Raw genomic sequence first — 4,755 nt, forward strand, 5'->3', positions numbered from 1 at the left:
CCCTGTAATCCCGCGCCTTTGGGAGGCTGAGGTGAGTGGATTGTCTGAGCCCGCGGGTTCGAGACCCGCCTGGGCAGCGAGACCTCAGCTCTACAATAAATCAAAAAAAAAAAAAAAAAAAGTCAGCCGGGCGTGGTAGCGCATGCCTGTAATTCCGGCTACTTGGAAGGCTGAGGCGGAAGGATCGCGGGAGCCCAGCAGGCGAGGCTGCGGTGGCCGGGAGTGGCCACTGCACTCCAGTCTGGGCGACAGCGGGAGACTCCAACTCAAAAAAATAAATAAATAAACCAGGCGTGGTGGTGTGCGCCTATAGTTCCAGCAACTCAGGAGGCTGAGGCCATAGGATTGCTAAGCCTTACAGTATGTCAAGACTGCAGTGAGCCGTGATGGTGCCACTGCACTCCAGCCTGGGCGACAAAGTGAGACCCCGACACAAACACACACAAAAAGAGTTGCTTTTCTTTTTGGATTTTTGATACCTTAAATTTAGTTTTCCCTGCACCAGTTCATGGAGAGGTTTGGTACATACTAAGAAAGCCAGTACTTGTGATTGTTGCAGCTGCTTTTTCGATGTTGTCAGCAAATACCAAATTATTTGAGAAGCAAACTGGAAAGACATGTTTGTTAACAAAGTTAGCTGACTTAGGAAAGAATCTCACTTTTACGGCTCAGTTTGGTTTTGTTTTACTGCACGTTTCAAGATGTGGTCTTTGCATGTGAGGCCAGGACCAGTTTTGGGACTTTGATCAGAGATGCCTTTTCCAAGTTGAGCCCCCAAGTGGGTGTTACCCTAGAAAGCAGAGACCTGAGGCTAAGGTCATCCGTTCTACAACGGCCTAACAGACAAATATGTAAGAGAAGAGGGTGCACAGAGTGTGTTGCTGAGAGGAAAACCAGTCTTGCACCATGGATGACATTATGTGGCAATCCTACTTGGGAACTCAGGCCTCCTTTGGTGTCTCTGGCACTGTCTTATTCCTGCTACCATTCCACTACTTCCTATCTTACCCCAGTGCCAGGTTTTTTTTTTGTTGTTTGTTTGTTTTGTTTTTTTAAAGTAAATGACCTCTGTGAGAATGACCCAGTTTTGTATGCCTAACCTGTTTATCCTGAGCGCTAGTGCTTATCACAGCTATATGAATGTCTGGATCGCACCTCATATATATAAATTGGTTTGTAACTGCAACCCTTATTCCTCACCTCTTTGTCTTGGCTTTATCATTCTCCTAGATTCCTCAAGTTACCTAGTTCTCCCTCACTTCCAAACCTTTCCTCTTCCTGCTGATTCACATTCAAATACTCTCAAATTTACCAGTTGTAAATTTTGCAGAAACTTGACTGATGGATTTCCTCCCAGATTGAGTTGGTTCTGCATGACTGCCAGAATAATCTGTTCTGCTTCTGTTTTTGTTTTTTTAAGTTAGAGTCTCACTCTGTTTCCCAGGCTGAAGTTCAGTGGCATGCGATCATGGCCACCGCAGACTCAACCTCCTGGGCTCAGGTGATCCTGACTCCTCAGCCTTCCAAGTAACTGGAACCACAGGTGTGCACCACCACACCCAGCTAATTTTTTGATTTATTGTAGAGATGAAGTCTCACCAAGTTGTCCACACTGGTCTCAAATCCTTGGGCTTGCAATCCTCTTGCCTCCATTTCCCAAAGTGCTGGAATTACAGGTGTGAGACACCATGCCTGGCGCCAGACTAATTTTAATACCTGTGGTTTCTCTGCTTAGAAGCTCTCACAAGTGCTCTCCTGCCTATGGAATTAAATACTGATTTACCAGTCTGGATTTCAAAGATTTGACCCAGTTTACTTCATGAATACAATACTTGCTGTTTTGTTCTCGCTGCTGGTCTGCAGTGCTCCGGACATTCTGCCATCTTGTCGTCATCCTGGACTACTTGGTGTTCTTACTGTTCCTTACGTAAGGGAGGCCCTTGGAGTCTGAAAGGAGAGCAGACATGTAACAAATACTTTGACAAAAGTGATTCTTAGTTGCCAACTCTGATGAATGTTTTAAAAGGAAAAATACCATTATGAGAGTCAGATTTAGATGGGGGAGGGGGTCAGGAAGCCTCTTCAAAGAGGTCACTCCTCAAGTGGTGAATGAGTAGGGGTTGGCAGTATTCACTGCCTTCTATCTTCTCTGTACTCTGCTGAGCTACATTGTTTTGCTTCTTGCTCTTTGGCTGCCTCTCTTTCTTCAACTTAGTTGTTTCTTAGTTGATTGGAGGCCCAAATTTTGGTGTTCTGTTTTTTTTCAGTGCTGAAGTTACAAACCCAAACAGTGGCCGAGAAGGTAGCATTGGATATCGCTGACTAGGTGGCAGCCGCAGGGACCGGGGGACCACTGGGGAGCTGGAGAGAGTACTGTCAAAAGGGGGAAGCTTTTTCAGCCCCAGGCATAGCTGCCCTTATAGAATATAGACCCATGGATTCTGTAGCTACCAGTTTTTGTGGAAAAGCTGGAAAACTGCATTTTTAGATGAAGTCTCTTGATTTTTAGACGTTTGTAGTTTTACAATAATGACCAAAAAACACATATGCAAGCCCAGTTGGCAGCCTTCTGGCCACTAGTTTCCCACTGCAACATTCTCATTTATTTCTTCTAAAGAGCTGCAAGATTTTTATGCCTGTGATTGTACATGCATGTGACTTCCTGACATGCCTTTGGTCCTCACTTTTCTTTCAAGTTCCAGTCTCTTTTCTCCATTTGTTGTTGAATATTTCTCATATCAGTACAAACTCAGATTCAAGTTGAATTCATATTTCATCCTACAAACCAGCTAGCTCCCTTCCTAGTCTTTTCAGTACCTCTGTTCTCCTAGGGTCCTGCTTGAAATTGTTTTTAACATAGTTCTTGTCTTTTCCACTGAGTTTTTACTTCATAATAATCCCTAATAAATCATTCCCTTCTTTTCCACAGTTGCTGTTCTTCATCCCCTCATGCCTGAATTACTTGGCCTCCTGGAATTTATTTTCTTCTCTATCCCACCTTGCCTACTTTTTCTGTAATGATAATTGTCATTAATCGCTACTTATTATAGTATCTTCTCACTTTTAAAGTTTCATGTACAGTTGTTTAATTTTGTGAGGCCATGTTTGTTTTATTGGATAATTTCCAAAGTTTCTAAGTGATAAAGTTCTCATCCTTCTAAGATAGTTGTTTTTAAACTTTAGCATTCATCATAATTACCTAGGGAATTTGTTAAACATAAATTTCTGGGCCCAGGCCTCATCATTTCCTGTTCAGTAGGTCATGGGTGGTACAGAGAGTTTCTAACAACTTCCCAGGGGATGCTGCTGGCTGGTTCAGGGACCACGCTTTGAGAACAACTGTTATGAGAAGCCAGATAGATGTCAGCGGAAGAAAATAAACTTGATGTGGTGAAGAAATTAGAGGTAGCTGAAATGGAGATGTGCTTGCCCTCTTCCTCTCCACCAGATGGCAGTTTTGGAACCAATGGAAAGGATAGAAGATCATAAATTCAGAATTACTTGGGGACTCTGAATCTCAAAAATGTTTTGATGTGGAAATGTTAATAACAGCAGCTTTTAAGTAACAGTTGAGTATGAATTAAAACAGATGGAAGCAATATGATTATATAGAATTTGGTTGTGTGTATATATACATATATATGTGGTAATTGGTCCACAGATTTTATTTATTTATTTATTTTATCAATATTTTTTATTTTGATATAGTGGTGTACAGGTTAGGGTTAGGTATTCAAATATGCTTCATTCAGGCACCCTTGTTGATAAGGGGTGTCTCCCCGTTCCCAGACACATATTGACTACCGTTGATCCCACCTCCTTTCCCCTCCCCACCCCATAGTTTCCCACCACTGTCTCAGTCTTTTTTTTTTTATAGTATTACGGTGGATGTTCAAGGTGCACTATATGAGTGAGAACATGTGATACTCAGATGTTTGTTTCTGTGAGAGATCACAGAGAGATTCTTGACTCTAGTTCCATCCAGGTTGCTGCGAAATTCATGATTTTGTTCTTTTTTATGGCTGCACAGTAGTCCATCATGTATATGTACCACATTTTTTTAATCCAGTCCTCTTTTGATGGACAGCATGGTTGTTTCCAGGATCTTGCTATTGTGAAAAATGCTGTGATAAGCATTCGTATGCAGGTATCTTTTTGATAGAGTGATTTGAGTTCTTCAGGATATATTCCCAGTAGGGGGATTGCGGGGTCATATGGGAGGTTGATATTTAGAGCTTTTAGGAATCGCCACACTGCTTTCCACAGAGGTTGCACTAGTTTACACTCCCACCAACAGTGTAGAAGAGTTCCCTTTTCGCCACACCCTCTCCAGCAACTGTTATTTTTTGAGTTATTGATATTTGCCATTCTGACTGGAGTTAGGTGGTATCTCAGTGTGGTTTTGGTTTTCATCTCCCTGATGATTAGTGAGGTTGAACATTTCTTCATGTGTCTGTTTGCTACTCGATGTCTTCCTTTGTGAGGTGTCTGCCTTATCTTTTGCCCATTTTATAATGGGGTTGTTTGTTTTTTTCTTTTCAGCACGTTTGAGTTCCTTGTAGATCCAAGATGTTAAGCCTTTGTCAGACCTGCAGTTGGCAAATACTTTTTCCCAGTCTGTAGGCTTTCTCCCTGCTCTCTTGATGGTTTCTTTGGCTTTGCAGAAGCTTGTCAGTTTAATGAGGTCCCACTTGTCTATCTTTTTCTTGTGGCCTGTGGGTTTCGGGTTTTGTTCAGGAATTGGATGACCAGTTC

Source organism: Carlito syrichta, unplaced genomic scaffold (assembly GCF_000164805.1).
Source record: "Carlito syrichta isolate Samal-C Ts95f unplaced genomic scaffold, Tarsius_syrichta-2.0.1 Scaffold74278, whole genome shotgun sequence".
Lineage (NCBI taxonomy): Eukaryota > Metazoa > Chordata > Mammalia > Primates > Tarsiidae > Carlito > Carlito syrichta.